The following is an 18675-nucleotide window of genomic DNA, read 5'->3' as shown; positions in this document are numbered from 1 at the left end:
TGCACCATCGTTATGTGTTCACCATCCTTATATATGCACCATCCTTTTATGTTCAACATCCTTATATGTAAATCATCCTTATATGTGCAACATCCTGATACGTACTCCATACTTATATGTGCACCATTCTTTTCTGTGCCCAAACCTTGTATGTTCCTAATCTATGTATGTTCCCCATCCTTTCATTTACCCCATTCTTATATGTTCCCCATCCTTTTATGTTCCCCATTCTTATATGTTCTCCATCCTTATATGTGCACCATTCTTATATATGCCCCATCCTTATATGGGCCCCATCTTTATATGTGCCCCATCCTTATGTGTTTCCCATTCTTATATGTGTCCCATCCTGGTATGTTCCCCATCCTTATATGTGCCCCATCCTTATATGTTCCCAATCTTTATATGTGCAACATCCTTTTATGTGCCTCATCGTTATATATTCCTAATCCTCATATGTGCCCCATCCTTTTTTATGCCCCATCCTTATATGTTTCGCATATTTACATGTGCCCCATCCTTATATGTTCCCATCCTTCTATGTTTCCCATTCTTGTATGTTTCCCATACTTATATGTGCACCATCCTTATATGTGCCCAATCCTATATGTTCCCCATCTTTATATGTGCCCCATCTTTATATGTGCCCCATTTTTATGTTTGCCCCATCCTTATATTTGCCCCATTCTTATGTGTGCCCCATCCTTATGTGTGCCCCATCCTTATAATTTTCCCCATCTTTATATCTGCTTCATCCTTATATGTGCACCATCCTTAAAAGTGCACTATCCTTATATGTGCATCATCCTTATATATGCATCATCCTTATATATGCACCATCCTTATATGTGCATCATCCTTATATATGCATCATCCTTATATGTGCAACATCCTGGTACGTACTCCATACTTATATGTGCCGCATTCTTTTATGTGCACAATCCTTGTATGTTCCCAATCCATGTATGTTCCCCATCCTAGCATTTACCCCAATCCAAATAGGTTCCCCATTTTTATATGTGCCCCATCCTGGTATGTTCCCCATCCTTTTATGTATCCCATCCTTATATGCCCCAACCTTTTATGTGCCCGATCCTTAAATGTTCCCCATTCTTTTATGTTCCCCATCCTTTTATGTTCCCCATTCTTATATGTTCTCCATCCTTATATGTGCACCATTCTTATATATGCCCCATCCTTATATGGGCCCCATCTTTATATGTGCCCCATCCTTATATGTGCCCCATCCTTGTGTATGCCTTATTCTTATATGTGCCCCATCCTTATATGTGCCCCATCGTTATAAGTTCCCCATTCTTTTATGTGCCCCATCCTTATATGTTTCCCATCCTTATATGATTCCCATCTTTATTTGTTCCCCATCCTTATATGTTCTCTATCCTTATATGTTCCCCATCCTTATATGCTCCGCATCTTTACATGTTCCCCATCCTTATATGTTCCCCATCCTTATATGTTCTCTATCTTTATATGTTCCCCATCCTTATAGGTTCCTCATCCTTATATGTGCCCCATCCTTATATGTTCCCCATCTTTATATGTGCTTCATCCTTATATATGCACTATCTTTATATGTTCACTATCCTTATATGTGCATCATCCTTATATGTGCAACATCCTGTTCCGTACCCCATACTTATATGTGCCCCATCCTTATATTTGCCCCATCCATGTATGTTGCCCATCCTAGCATTTTCCCCAATCCTATGTTTCCTATTCTTATATGTGCCCCATCCTGGTATGTTCCCCATGCTATATGTGCCCCATCCTTATATGTGCCCCAACCTTCTATGTTCCCCATTCTTATACGTTCCCCATTCTTATACGTTCCCCATCCTTATATGTGCCCAATCGTTATATGGGCCCCATCTTTATATGTGCCCCTTAATTATATGTGCCCCATCCTTATATTTACCCTATTCTTATATGTGCCCTATCCTTATATGTGCCCCCTCCTTATATGTTCCCATTCGTTGTATGTGCCCCATCCTTATATGTTACCCATCTTTATATGTGCTTCATCCTTATATCTTCCCCACCCTTACATTTGCCTCATCCTTATATGTTCACCATTCTTATTTGTTCCCCATCCTTATATGTTCTCATCTTTATATGTTCCTCATCGTTGTATGTGCACTATCCTTAAATGTGTACCATCCTTATATGTGCATCATGCTTATATGTGCAACATCCTAATATGTTCCCATTCCTTATATGTGCCCCATCCTTATATGTTCCCCATCTTTATATGTGCTTCATCCTTATATGTGCCCCATTCTTATCTGTGCCCAATTCTTGTATGTTCCCAATCTATGTATGTTCCTCATGCTATCATTTACCCCAATCCTAATATGTGACCCATCCTTATGTGTTTCCCATTCTTATATGAGCCCCATCCTTATATGTGCCCCAACCTTATATGTGCCCCAACCTTATATGTGCCCCATCCTTATATGTTCCCCATCCTTATATGTGCACCATCCTTTTATGTGCCTCATCCTTATATGTTCCCCATCCTTATATATGGCCCATCTTTATATGTTCCACATTCTTACATGTGTCCCATCCTTATATGTTCCCTATCCATTTATGCTCCACATCCTGATATGTACTCTATTCAGGTGTGTTCCTCCATCCTAGCTTTTATCCCCATCCTGGTATATTTGCAATCCTACCATTTACCCCATCCTGGTAATCCTGGTATGTACCCAATTCTTATATGTTTCCTATCCCTATATGTGCACTATCCTTATATCTTCCCCACCGTTACATTTCCCCCCTCCTTATATGTTCACCATTCTTATTTGTTCCCCATCCTTATATGTTCCCCATCTTTATATGTTCCTCAATGTTGTATGTGCACTATCCTTAAATGTGCACCATCCTATATGTTCACCATCCTTATATGTTCCCCATCCTTATATGTTCCCCATCCTTATATTTCCCCATCCTTATATGTTCCCTATCTTTAAATGTGCTGCATCCTTATATGTGCACCATCGTTATGTGTTCACCATCCTTATATATGCACCATCCTTTTATGTTCAACATCCTTATATGTAAATCATCCTTATATGTGCAACATCCTGATACCTACTCCATACTTATATGTGCACCATTCTTTTCTGTGGCCAATCCTTGTATGTTCCTAATCTATGTATGTTCCCCATCCTTTCATTTACCCCATTCTTATGTGTTCCCCATCCTTTTATGTTCCCCATTCTTATATGTTCTCCATCCTTATATGTGCACCATTTTTATATATGCCCCATCTTTATATGTGCCCCATCCTTATGTGTTTCCCATTCTTATATGTGTCCCATCCTGGTATGTTCCCCATCCTTATATGTGCACCATCCTTATATGTTCCCAATCTTTATATGTGCAACATCCTTTTATGTGCCTCATCCTTATATATTCCTAATCCTCATATGTGCCCCATCCTTTTTTATGCCCCATCCTTATATGTTTCGCATATTTACATGTGCCCCATCCTTATATGTTCCCATCCTTCTATGTTTCCCATTCTTGTATGTTTCCCATACTTATATGTGCACCATCCTTATATGTGCCCAATCCTATATGTTCCCCATCTTTATATGTGCCCCATCCTTATATTTGCCCCATCCTTATATTTGCCCCATCCTTATGTGTGCCCCATCCTTATGTGTGCCCCATCCTTATAATTTTCCCCATCTTTATATCTGCTTCATCCTTATATGTGCACCATCCTTAAAAGTGCACTATCCTTATATGTGCATCATCCTTATATATGCATCATCCTTATATGTGCAAAATCCTGGTACGTACTCCATACTTATATGTGCCGCATTCTTTTATGTGCACAATCCTTGTATGTTCCCAATCCATGTATGTTCCCCATCCTAGCATTTACCCCAATCCAAATATTTTCCCCATTTTTATATGTGCCCCATCCTGGTATGTTCCCCACCCTTTTATGTATCCCATCCTTATATGCCCCAACCTTTTATGTGCCCCATCCTTAAATGTTCCCCATTCTTTTATGTTCCCCATCCTTTTATGTTCCCCATTCTTATATGTTCTCCATCCTTATATGTGCACCATTTTTATATATGCCCCATCCTTATATGGGCCCCATCTTTATATGTGCCCCATCCTTATATGTGCCCCATCCTTGTGTATGCCTTATTCTTATATGTGCCCCATCCTTATATGTGCCCCATCGTTATAAGTTCCCCATTCTTTTATGTGCCCCATCCTTATATGTTTCCCATCCTTATATGATTCCCATCTTTATTTGTTCCCCATCCTTATATGTTCTCTTTCCTTATATGTTCCCCATCCTTATATGCTCCGCATCTTTACATGTACCCCATCCTTATATGTTCCCCATCCTTATATGTTCTCTATCTTTATATGTGCCCCATCCTTATAGGCTCCCCATCCTTATAGGTTCCTCATCCTTATATGTGCCCCATCCTTATATGTTCCCCATCTTTATATGTGCTTCATCCTTATATATGCACTATCTTTATATGTTCACTATCCTTAAATGTGCACCATCCGTATATGTTCACTATCCTTATACGTGCATCATCCTTATATGTGCAACATCCTGTTCCGTACCCCATACTTATATGTGCCCCATTTTTATATGTGCCCAATCCTTATATTTGCCCCATCCATGTATGTTGCCCAGGCTAGCATTTTCCCCAATCCTATGTTTCCTATTCTTATATGTGCCCCATCCTGGTATGTTCCCCATGCTATATGTGCCCCATCCTTATATGTGCCCCAACCTTCTTTGTTCCCCATTCTTATACGTTCCCCATTCTTATACGTTCCCCATCCTTATATGTGCCCAATCCTTATATGGGCCCCATCTTTATACGTGCCCCTTCCTTATATGTGCCCGATCCTTATATTTACCCTATTCTTATATGTGCCCCATCGATATATGTTCCCTATTTCTTTATTTGCCTTATCCTTATATGTGACCCATCTTTATATGTTCCCCATCCTTATATGTGAACTATGCTTATATGTGCACTATGCTTATATGGGCCTCATCCTTATATGTACCCCATCGTTATATGTACTCCATCCTTATATGTGACCCATCCTTATATGTTCACCATCCTTATATGTGCCCAATCCTTATAAGGGCCCCATCTTCATATGTGCCCCTTCCTTATATGTGCCCCATCCTTATATTTGCCCCATTGTTATATGTTCCCCATTCTTTTATTTGCCCCATCCTTATATGTGACCCATCTTTATAAGTTCCCCATCCTTTTATGTTTTCCATTCTTATATGTGCACTATCCTTATATGGGCCTCATCCGTATATGTACCTTATCCTTATATGTGTCCCATCCTTATATGTTCTGCATATTTCCATGTGCCCCATCCTTTTATGTTCTCCATTCTTATATGTTCCTCATACTTATAAGTGCACCATCATTATATGTGCCCAATCCATATATGTTCCCCATCTTTAAATGTGCCACATACTTATATTTGCCCCATTCTTATATGTGCCCCATTCTTATAATGTTCCCCATTCTTACATGTTCCCCATCTTTATATGTGTCTCATCCTTATATGTTCCCCATCTTTATATGTGCTTCATCCTTATATGTGCATCATCCTTATATGTGCAGCATCCTGGTACATACTCCATACTTATATGTGCTCTATTCTTATATGAGCCCAATCCTTGTATGTTTCCAATCCATGTATGTTCCTCTTCCTAGCATTTACCCCAATCCTAATATGTGCCCCATCGTTTTATGATCCCCATTTTTATGTGTGCCCCGTCCTGGTAGGTTCCCCATCCTTTTATGTGTCCGATCCTTATATGTGCCCCATCCTTAAATGCTCCCCATTTTTATATGTTCTCCATCCTTATATGTGCACCATCATTATATGTGTCCCATCCTTATATGGGCCCTATCTTTATATGTGCCCCATCCTTATATGTTCCCCATTCGTATATGTTCCCCATTCTTATATTTGCCCTTTTCTTATATGTGCCCCATCTTTATATGTGCCCCTCGTTATATGTTCCCCATCCTTATATGTTCCCCATCCTTACATGTGCCCTATCCTTATATGTTCCCCCATCCTTATATGTGCCCCATCGTTATATGTTCCCCATGTTTAAATGTGCCACATACTTATATTTGCCCCATTCTTATATGTGCCCCATTCTTATATGTTCCCTATCCTTATATGTGTCTCATCCTTATATGTTCCCTACCTTTATATGTGCTTTATATGTGTTTCATCCTTATATGTGCACCATCCTTATATGTGCACCATATTTTAATGTGCGCCATCCTTACATGTTCACCATCCTTATTTGTGCATCATCCTTATATGTGCAGCATCCTGGTACGTACTCCATACTTATATGTGCTCCATTCTTATATGAGCCCAATCCTTGTATGTTCCCAATTTATGTATGTTCCCCATCTTATCATTTACCCCAATCCTAATATGTGCCACATCCTTATATGTTTCCCATTCTTATATGTGCCCCATCCTGGTATGTTCCCCATCCTTATATGTGCCCCATCCTTATATGTGCCCCATCCTTAAATGTTCCCCATTTTTATGTTCCCCATTCTTATATGTTCCCCATCCTTCTCGATTCCCCATTCTTATATTTGCATCACCTTTATATGTGACCAATACTTATATAGGCCCCATTCTTATATGTGCCCCATTCTTATATGGGCCCCATCCTTATATTTGTCCTATTCTTATATGTGCCCCATCAATATATATGTGGCCCATGTTTATATATTCCCCATCCTTTTATGTGCTCCATCCTTACATGTGACCCTTGTTTATATGTTCCCTATACTTATATGTTTTCCATCCTTATATGTGCCCCATCCTTATATGTGCACCATCCTTATATGTGTCCCATCCTTATATATGCCCCATCCTTATATGTTCCGCATATTTACATGTGCCCCATCCTTATATGTTCACCATTCTTATTTGTGCTTCATCCTTATATGTTCCCCATCTTTATATGTGCTTCATCCTTATATATGCTCTATCCGTATATGTTCATTATCCTTAAATGTGCACCATCCTTATATGTTCACTATCCTTATACGTGCATCATCCTTATATGTGCAACATCCTGTTCCGTACCCCATACTTATATGTGCCCCATTTTTATATGTGCTCAATCCTTATATTTGCCCCATCCATGTATGTTCCCCATCCTAGTTTTTACCCCAATCCTAAGTTTCCTATTCTTATGTGTGCCCCATCCTGGTATGTTCCCCATCCTTATATGTGCCCCATCCTTATATGTGCCCCAACCTTATATGTTCCCCATTCTTAAATGTTCCCCATTCTTATATGTTCCCCATCCTTCTATGTTCCCCATCCTTATATGTGCCAAATCCTTATATGGGCCCCATCTTTATATGTGCCCCTTTCTTATATGTGCCCCATCCTTATATTTACCCTATTCTTAAATGTTCCCTATGCTTATATGTTCCCCGATCCTTATATGTGCCCCATCGTTATATGTTCCCCATGTTTAAATGTGCCACATACTTATATTTGCCCCATTCTTATATGTGCCCCATTCTTATATGTTCCCTATCCTTATATGTGTCTCATCCGTATATGTTCCCTACCTTTATATGTGGTTTATATGTGCTTCATCCTTATACAGTTAGGTCCAGAAATATTTGGACAGTGACACAAGTTTTGTTATTTTAGCTGTTTACAAAAACATGTTCAGAAATACAATTCTATATATAATATGGGCTGAAAGTGCACACTCCCAGCTGCAATATGAGAGTTTTCACATCCAAATCGGAGAAAGGGTTTAGGAATCATAGCTCTGTAATGCATAGCCTCCTCTTTTTCAAGGGACCAAAAGTAATTGGACAAGGGACTCTAAGGGCTGCAATTAACTCTGAAGGCGTCTCCCTCGTTAACCTGTAATCAATGAAGTAGTTAAAAGGTCTGGGGTTGATTACAGGTGTGTGGTTTTGCATTTGGAAGCTGTTGCTGTGACCAGACAACATGCGGTCTAAGGAACTCTCAATTGAGGTGAAGCAGAACATCCTGAGGCTGAAAAAAAAGAAAAAATCCATCAAAGAGATAGCAGACATGCTTGGAGTAGCAAAATCAACAGTCGGGTACATTCTGAGAAAAAAGGAATTGACTGGTGAGCTTGGGAACTCAAAAAGGCCTGGGCGTCCACGGATGACAACAGTGGTGGATGATCGCCGCATACTTTCTTTGGTGAAGAAGAACCCGTTCACAACATCAAGTGAAGTCCAGAACACTCTCAGTGAAGTAGGTGTATCTGTCTCTAAGTCAACAGTAAAGAGAAGACTCCATGAAAGTAAATACAAAGGGTTCACATCTAGATGCAAACCATTCATCAATTCCAAAAATAGACAGGCCAGAGTTAAATTTGCTGAAAAACACCTCATGAAGCCAGCTCAGTTCTGGAAAAGTATTCTATGGACAGATGAGACAAAGATCAACCTGTACCAGAATGATGGGAAGAAAAAAGTTTGGAGAAGAAAGGGAACGGCACATGATCCAAGGCACACCACATCCTCTGTAAAACATGGTGGAGGCAACGTGATGGCATGGGCATGCATGGCTTTCAATGGCACTGGGTCACTTGTGTTTATTGATGACATAACAGCAGACAAGAGTAGCCGGATGAATTCTGAAGTGTACCGGGATATACTTTCAGCCCAGATTCAGCCAAATGCCGCAAAGTTGATCGGACGGCGCTTCATAGTACAGATGGACAATGACCCCAAGCATACAGCCAAAGCTACCCAGGAGTTCATGAGTGCAAAAAAGTGGAACATTCTGCAATGGCCAAGTCAATCACCAGATCTTAACCCAATTGAGCATGCATTTCACTTGCTCAAATCCAGACTTAAGACGGAAAGACCCACAAACAAGCAAGACCTGAAGGCTGCGGCTGTAAAGGCCTGGCAAAGCATTAAGAAGGAGGAAACCCAGCGTTTGGTAATGTCCATGGGTTCCAGACTTAAGGCAGTGATTGCCTCCAAAGGATTCGCAACAAAATATTGAAAATAAAAATATTTTGTTTGGGTTTGGTTTATTTGTCCAATTACTTTTGACCTCCTAAAATGTGGAGTGTTTGTAAAGAAATGTGTACAATTCCTACAATTTCTATCAGATATTTTTGTTCAAACCTTCAAATTAAACGTTACAATCTGCACTTGAATTCTGTTGTAGAGATTTCATTTCAAATCCAATGTGGTGGCATGCAGAGCCCAACTCGCGAAAATTGTGTCACTGTCCAAATATTTCTGGACCTAACTGTATGTGCACCATCCTTATATGTGCACCATCTTTTAATGTGCGCCATCCTTACATGTTCACCATCCTTATTTGTGCATCATCCTTATATGTGCAGCATCCTGGTACATACTCCATACTTATATGTGCTCCATTCTTATATGAGCCCAATCCTTGTATGTTCGCAATTTATGTATGTTCCCCATCTTATCATTTACCCCAATCCTAATATATGCCACATCCTTATATGTTTCCCATTCTTATATGTGCCCCATCCTGGTATGTTCCCCATCCTTATATGTGCCCCATCCTTATATGTGCCCCATCCTTAAATGTTCCCCATTTTTATGTTCCCCATTCTTATATGTTCCCCATCCTTCTCGATTCCCCATTCTTATATTTGCACCACCTTTATATGTGACCAATACTTATATAGGCCCCATTCTTATATGGGCCCCATCCTTATATTTGTCCTATTCTTATATGTGCCCCATCAATATATATGTGGCCCATGTTTATATATTCCCTATCCTTTTATGTGCCCCATCCTTATATGTTCCCCATCCTTAGATGTTCTCTATCCTTATATGTTCTCCATGCTCATATGTTCTCCTTCCTTATATGTGCCCCTTCCTTATATGCTCATCCTTACATGTGCCCCATCCTTATATATACAGTGCCTACAAGTAGTATTCAACCCCCTGCAGATTTAGCAGGTTTGATAAGATGCAAATAAGTTAGAGCCTGCAAACTTCAAACAAGAGCAGGATTTATTAACAGATGCATAAATCTTACAAACCAACAAGTTATGTTGCTCAGTTAATTTTTAATAAATTTTCAACATAAAAGTGTGGGTCAATTATTATTCAACCCCTAGGTTTAATATTTTGTGGAATAACCCTTGTTTGCAATTACAGCTAATAATCGTCTTTTATAAGACCTGATCAGGCCGGCACAGGTCTCTGGAGTTATCTTGGCCCACTCCTCCATGCAGATCTTCTCCAAGTTATCTAGGTTCTTTGAGTGTCTCATGTGGACTTTAATCTTGAGCTCCTTCCACAAGTTAAGGTCAGGAGACTGACTAGGCCACTGCAACACCCTGATTTTTTCCCTCTTGAACCAGGCCTTGGTTTTTTTGGCTGTGTGCTTTGGGTCATTGTCTTGTTGGAAGATGAAATGACGACCCATCTTAAGATCCTTGATGGAGGAGCGGAGGTTCTTGGCCAAAATCTCCAGGTAGGCCGTGCTATCCATCTTCCCATGGATGCGGACCAGATGGCCAGGCCCCTTGGCTGAGAAACAGCCCCACAGCATGATGCTGCCACCACCATGCTTGACTGTAGGGATGGTATTCTTGGGGTCGTATGCAGTGCCATCCAGTCTCCAAACGTCACGTGTGTGGTTGGCACCAAAGATCTCGATCTTGGTCTCATCAGACCAGAGAACCTTGAACCAGTCTGTCTCAGAGTCCTCCAAGTGATCATGAGCAAACTGTAGACGAGCCTTGACATGACGCTTTGAAAGTAAAGGTACCTTGCGGGCTCATCTGGAACGGAGACCATTGCGGTGGAGTACGTTACTTATGGTATTGACTGAAACCAATGTCCCCACTGCCATGAGATCTTCCCGGATCTCCTTCCTTGTTGTCCTTGGGTTAGCCTTGACTCTTCGGACAAGCCTGGCCTCGGCACGGGAGGAAACCTTCAAAGGCTGTCCAGGCCGTGGAAGGCTAACAGTAGTTCCATAAGCCTTCCACTTCCGGATGATGCTCCCAACAGTGGAGACAGGTAGGCCCAACTCCTTGGAAAGGGTTTTGTACCCCTTGCCAGCCTTGTGACCCTCCACGATCTTGTCTCTGATGGCCTTGGAATGCTCCTTTGTCTTTCCCATGTTGACCATGTATGAGTGCTGTTTACAAGTTTGGGGAGGGTCTAAATTAGTCAGAAAAGGCTGGAAAAAGAGATAATTAATCCAAACATGTGAACCTCATTGTTCTTTGTGCCTGAAATACTTCTTAATACTTTAGGGGAACCAAACAGAATTCTGGTGGTTTGAGGGGTTGAATAATAAATGACCCTCTGAATAAACTTTTCTCAATTTAAAAAAAAAAAATAACATTCTTTTTTGCTGCAGTGCATTTCACACTTCCAGGCTGATCTACAGTCCAAATGTCACAATGCCAAGTTAATGCCGAATGTGTAAACCTGCTAAATCTGCAGGGGGTTGATTACTACTTGTAGGCACTGTATATGTTCCTGATCTTTATATGTGCTTCATCCTTATATGTGCACCATCTTTAAATGTGCACCATATTTATATGTGTATCATCGTTATATGTGCATCATCCTTATATATGCAACATCCTGGTACGTACTCCATACTTATTTGTGCCCCATTCTTATGTGTGCCCAATCCTTGTATGTTCCCAATCCATGTATGTTCCCCATCCTAGCATTTACTCCAATCCTAATATGTGCCCTATCCTTTTATGATCCCCATTTATATATCCCCCATCCTTATATGCTCCCCATCCTTACATGTGCCCCATTGTTATATGTGACCCATCCTTATATGTTCCCCATCCTTACATGTGCCCCATCCTTATATGTGCATCATCCTTATATGTGTCTCATCCTTATATATGCCCCATCCTTCTATGTTTCGCATATTTACATGTGCCCCATCCTTATATGTTCACCATTCTTATTTGTGCTTTATCCTTATATGTTCCCCATCTTTATATGTGCTTCATCCTTATATATGCACTATCCTTATATGTTCACTATCCTTATACGTGCATCATCCTTATATGTGCAACATCCTGTTCCGTACCCCATATTTATATGTGCCACATTTTTATATGTGCCCAATCCTTATATTTGCCCCATCCATGTATGTTTCCCATCCTAGCATTTACCCCAATCCTATGTTTCTTATTTACGTGTGCCCCATCCTGTTATGTTCCCTATCCTATATGTGCTCCATCCTTATATGTGCCCCAACCTTATATGTGCCCCGTTCTTAAATGTTCCCCATTCTTATATGTTCCCCATTCTTATATGTTCCTTATCCTTCTATGTTCCCCATTCTTATACGTTCCCCATCCTTATATTTACCCTATTCTTATATGTGCCCTATCCTTATATGTGTCCCATCCTTATATGTTCCCCATTCTTTTATTTGACCTTTCCTTATATGTGCCCCATCCTTATATGTTTTTCATCCTTATATGTTCCTGTGACGGGGTATGCGACAGAGCAGTGAGTGACGCCAGGCCAAGGAACAATCCAAAGGGCTTTATTGGAACCACAAAGATAAAACACCAAACATAAATATAGATCCTACAAGTCTGCAAGGAGTCCACAGCAAAACAAAAGATCCAGGGGCACCGCCTGGTATTCCGATGCCAGGGAAAATATGGCAATGGTCCTTATATGAGTTCCTTGAGTCCAACAGGTGAACAACAAAACGCAATCCCACGTGGCCACTGATCTCCAGTCTGTAACAGTCCATACACCAGCTCTAGGATCCAGCCTCAGTTATTGATCATAGTCCTTCTCCAGCCGAGCTGCAACTAACCTAACATGGGTCTCATTGTTCTTCTCTCCTGGGATCAGCCCCTTAGGTGGGTACACCTCCCCCTAGACATTTGATACATGAATGGACTTTAGACTCCTGGCTCTGTTCTGTTTGAAGTCCCATGCTGAGAAGAACAAACAATCCCCCAGCAGAAGCAGCACAAAGGAGACACAGACTATTACACCATGAGCAGAGGCGGGGGAAGGACATGCTGTGACAATCCCTTCCCCTCTTAATTTGTGTACGGACTAGTGACCTCAACAGGTCGCTTGTCAAGTACACATAAACATGGTGGACCTGACTCAGGGCTCCTCCTGTCTGGACAATCCATCTGCATTTTGGGTGTTGGCTCCAGGTTCTTTAGTGTATGATGAAGATGTAGGGTTGAATGTTCGGCTCCAGTTTGTATCCTCCTTTACTTGAACTTTGCTTCCTGCACCCACAAATTGGCATTGTAGATCTCCCACATCATTGCCTAGGAGAATGTCTGCAGGAAGGCCGCTCATCACACCGATTATGCATTATTTTGCCCCAAAGCCATAATCCAGGGTTACACTCGCTCTTGGAATATATCTCTGAGTACCTCCAGCCAATTCAATGGCAATTCCTGGTCCCTTTTGAATTGCTTCTAGTTGAATTACTCGGGGATCCGCTATGGTGAGAAAAGCCCCAGTGTCTTGAAAGCCAACAAGTTTTTAGCCATCCAGCACGACCTCCTGTAGATGTTTATGCTGAAGATCATAAGAACGGGTGGCTGTGGCTCCCACCCCATAGACTCCTGGTAGGGAAGTCAACATATCAGAGTCACTTGGCAAATCATCAGGGCCTGAATCCAGCTCTTCTCCTGCTGAGGGTGTCTGTACATAATGGACAGGCAAAGGGGCTCTGTAACTGTTTTGCCTCCGAACACCTGGACAGTGAGCTTGCAGATGACCAGGCTGCCCACATGCATAACATCTGCGCTGCATCTCACTCCTTCCAGTTTGCCTTCTGGAGAAGTAGGTAGGAGACCTTGGTGACTGATAGGGAGGTGCAGGTGCTTGAGGTGGTTGTTGATTTGGAGGATGACTCCACGGGATAGATGGGCATGTGGCCCGCAGATGCCCGGGATGCCCACAGCTATAACATCTTCGCTCTTCTACTTTCTCCCCTCGTCGCATTCCAGAAAATGTGGTAGAAACAACTGGAGGCACATACACACGGGTATCCACATGAGGTGGTGATCTAGGAAGTTGAGGAACATTGGGCACTGAAGGACAAGGAACCTCTGGTGTTGGGGAGCTGGTTATTTTTGCTTCCTCTGCTAGCAGCTTCTTCCACTGAGGCTTGATAGTGAGTACCTCATCAGCTAGAGCGACAGCTTGTTCCACTGTCTTTGGTCTCCTCACCCATTCCCGGATCTCAGTAGGGCACTTGGCATAAAACTGTTCTTTTAGGATGACCTGGAAGAAGGTCTCCCAAGTTAAGACCCCCTCTCCCTCCAGCCAGCGATGGCATACTTGTTTCAGTCTGTGGGCATACATTTTGAAAGACACTTCCCCATCACAGGCTAATGTACGGAACTGAGTCCTATAAGTATCTGGGGTCACGGCATAATGTTCCAGAATGGTCTGTTTTATCTCTCCATACTCACAATTCCACTGAGGGTCCATAGCTCTATAGGCGTCGGCAGCTCCACCCTCCAAGAGGCCCACCAGGTGTCTGACTCACTCTCTTTCTGGGACTTCCATTAATCGGCACTGATGCTCAAAGTCCTGGAAGAAGCCCTCAATGTCACCTGCAGCTTCATTAAATGGCTTAAAGTCCTTGCGAGACACTCTGGAGAATTCCCTCATAGTTGGTGCTGTGGTTATAGTCTGTCTGGAGCCTCTAGCTGTTTCCACAGCAAACCTCCTCTCCAGCAATGCCCTCTCTTGAGCTCTGCGAATAGCATCCATCTTATATTCAATGGTGACCTCATCTCCAAGCAGTGCCATCTCCTCCTCATACCACGCAACCCATTGACTTTTTTGTTTATTTACCTCCAGCTCCCGTCTTTCCTTCTCTTGCTGTGGAAATTGTTCCTCGGTGCCATCTTGCAGGCAAGCTCCTTCCAAAGCCTCAATTATTTGCTCCTTGGAGAGTCCTTTGTAGCCGACTCCTAATTCACGGGCCTTTGTTTTGAGGTTCGACATAGTCCAGTTCCTGTATCCTGAGGTTCCGCTTTCAGACGTTGATGGGCCGTTGTCCTCCATTCTTTCTGCTCTGATCCCACCGCTGCCAACCAGTTTGTGACGGGGTATGCGACAGAGCAGTGAGGGACGCCAGGCCAAGGAACAATCCAAAGGGCTTTTTTGGAACCACAAAGATAAAACACCAAACATAAATATAGATCCTTCAAGTCTGCAAGGAGTCCACAACAAAACAAAAGATCCAGGGGCACCGCCTGGTATTCCGATGCCAGGGAAAATATGGCAATGGTCCTTATATGAGTTCCTTGAGTCCAACAGGTGATCAACAAATTGCAATCCCACGTGGCCACTGATCTCCAGTCTGTAACAGTCCATACACCAGCTCTAGGATCCAGCCTCAGTTATAGATCCTAGTCCAGTCATGGCGAACCTTTCACAGGCCGAGTGCCCAAACTGTAGCTCTAAACCCATTTTTTTTCCCGAAGTGCCAACCAATCCTATTATATAAATAGTTGATTTTACCTTACCTTTGCCGTCTTCTCTTCTCTCCAGCAGGGGGCATCACGCTCATGCATGCTTACCACACATTGAAGCTGAGCTCCTGCCCTTTCCAGACACAGCAGTTGGATTGATCTTTCTGAAAATAATTGCAGCATATTAGACAGAGATTTTAGCCTGGAATGCAATCAGATGTCACCCTGTAATCCACATCTACATTTCAAAGTCTGAACATCCTGAAATCCCATAAAGATGTACGAGTTGCTCCCCCCCTTCATTGTGTAGTTTTGTCCCCTTCCTGGCCACTTTTTGGTAAACATGTCCCCCATCCTGATATATATTTCCTACATTCTGGTATATTTGTCCCCATCATGGCCCCATCCTGGTAAATGTACCCCATCCCAGCATATTCCCCATCCTGGTAAATGTTCCCCATTCCTGGTAAATGTTCCCCATCCTGGTAAATGTTCCCCATCCTGGTAAATGTACCCCATCCTTTTAAATGTACCCCATCCTGGTAAATGTACCCCATCCTGGTAAATGTACCTCATCCAGGCATGTTCCCTTATCCTGGGAAATGTCCCCTTTCCTGGTAAACGTACCCCATCCTTGTGAATGTACCCCATCCTGATAAATGTCACCCTTCCTGCTAAATGTTCCCCATCCTGGCATTTTTCCTCATCCTGGCATGTTTATGTACCCCATCCTGGCATGTTTCCCCCCATCCTGGTAAATGTATCCCCCATCCTGGTAAATGTATCCCATCCTGGTAAATGTATCCCATCCTGGCATGTTCCCCCATGCTGTTAAATGACCCCATCCTGGTAAATGTACTTCATCCAGGCATGTTCTCTTATCCTGGTAAATGTCCCTTTCCCTGGTAAATGTCACCCTTCCTGCTAAATGTTCCCCATCCTGGCATGTTCATGTACCCCATCCTGGCATGTTTCCCCCCCATCCTGGTAAATGTATCCCCCATCCTGGTAAATGTACCCCTTCCTGGCATGTTTCCCCCTATCCTTGCAGCCATGTTTTGCCCCATCCTTGCAGCCATGTTCCCCCCATCCTTGCGTGTTTCACCCATCCTTGCAGCCATGTTTGCCCCGTACTCTGTTTGCCCCCGTGCTCTCCATGTTTGCCCCTTGCACTCTTTGCCCCATGCTCTCCATGTTTGCCCCCGTGCTCTCTTTGCCCCATGCTCTCCATGTTTGCCCCCGTGCTCTATTTGCCCCGTGCTCTCTTTGCCCCGTGCTCTCCATGTTTGCCCCCGTGCTCTCTTTGTCCCGTGCTCTCCATGTTTTCCCCGTGCTCTGTATGTCCTGTGCTCTCCATGGTTGCCCCTGTGCTCTGTTTGTTTGCCCCCGTGCTCTGTTTGCCCCGTGCTCTCCATGTTTGCCCTGTGCTCTCCATGGCTGCCCCCATGCTCTGTTTGCCCTGTGCTGGCTCTGTCCCCCGTGCTCCATGTTTACCCCATGCTGGCTCTGTCCCCTGTGCTCCATGTTTGCCCTGTGCTGGCTCTGTCCCCCGTGCTCCATGTTTTCCCCGTGCTGGCTCTGTCCCCGTGCTCCATGTTTGCCCCATGCTGGCTCTGTCCCCGTGCTCCATGTTTGCCCCGTGCTGGCTCTGTCCCCGTGCTCCATGTTTGCCCCGTGCTGGCTCTGTCTCCCCGTGCTGCTAGCTCTGTCCCCCGTGCTCCCATGTTTTACCCGTGCTGGAACTGTCCCCCGTGCTCCATGTTTGCCCCGTGCTGGCTCTGTCCCCGTGCTCCCATGTTTGCCCCATGCTAGCTCTGTGCTCCATGCTCCCATGTTTGCCCCGTGCTGTCTCTGTCCCTTGTGCTCCCATGTTTGCCCCGTGCTGGCTCTGTCCCCCGTGCTCCCATGTTTGCCCCGTGCTGGCTCTGTCCCTCGTGCTCCCATGTTTGCCCCATGCTGGCTCTGTCCCCCGTGCTCCCATGTTTGCCCCGTGCTGGCTCTGTCCCCCGTGCTCCATGTTTGCCCCATGCTGGCTCTGTCCCCCATGCTCCAATATTTGCCCTGTGCTGGCTCTGTCCCCCGTGCTCCATGTTTGCCCCGTGCTGGCTCTGTCCCCCGTGCTCCATGTTTGCCCCATGCTGGCTATGTCCCCCGTGCTCCATGTTTGCCCCGTGCTGGCTCTGTCCCCGTGCTCCATGTTTGCCCCGTGCTGGCTCTGTCCCCCGTGCTCCATGTTTGCCCTGTGCTGGCTCTGTCCCCCGTGCTCCATGTTTGCCCCGTGCTGGCTCTGTCCCCCGTGCTCCATGTTTGCCCCGTGCTGGCTCTGTCCCCCGTGCTCCCATGTTTGCCCCGTGCTGGCTCTGTCCCCCATGCTCTCATGTTTGCCCCGTGCTGGCTCTGTCCCCGTGCTTCATGGTTGCCCCGTGCTGGCTCTGTCCCCCGTGCTCCATATTTGCCCTGTGCTGGCTCTGTCTCCGTGCTCCATGTTTGCCCCGTGCTGGCTCTGTCCCCCCGTGCTCCATGTTTGCCCCGTGCTGGCTCTGTCCCCGTGCTCCATGTTTGCCCCGTGCTGGCTCTGTCCCCCCACACCTTGGCCGCACCCATCCTTGCAGCCATGTTTGCCCCGTACTCTGTTTGCCCCCGTGCTCTCCATGTTTGCCCCTTGCACTCTTTGCCCCATGCTCTCCATGTTTGCCCCCGTGCTCTCTTTGCCCCGTGCTCTCCATGTTTGCCCCCGTGCTCTATTTGCCCCGTGCTCTCTTTGCCCCGTGCTCTCCATGTTTGCCCCCGTGCTCTCTTTGTCCCATGCTCTCCATGTTTTCCCCGTGCTCTGTATGTCCTGTGCTCTCCATGGTTGCCCCTGTGCTCTGTTTGTTTGCCCCGTGCTCTGTTTGCCCCGTGCTCTCCATGTTTGCCCTGTGCTCTCCATGGCTGCCCCCATGCTCTGTTTGCCCTGTGCTGGCTCTGTCCCCCGTGCTCCATGTTTGCCCCATGCTGGCTCTGTCCCCTGTGCTCCATGTTTGCCCTGTGCTGGCTCTGTCCCCCGTGCTCCATGTTTTCCCCGTGCTGGCTCTGTCCCCGTGCTCCATGTTTGCCCCATGCTGGCTCTGTTCCCGTGC

This window comes from Anomaloglossus baeobatrachus, chromosome 1 (assembly GCF_048569485.1).
Source record: "Anomaloglossus baeobatrachus isolate aAnoBae1 chromosome 1, aAnoBae1.hap1, whole genome shotgun sequence".
Taxonomy (NCBI): Eukaryota; Metazoa; Chordata; class Amphibia; order Anura; family Aromobatidae; genus Anomaloglossus; species Anomaloglossus baeobatrachus.
This window is presented reverse-complemented; position numbering follows the sequence as displayed.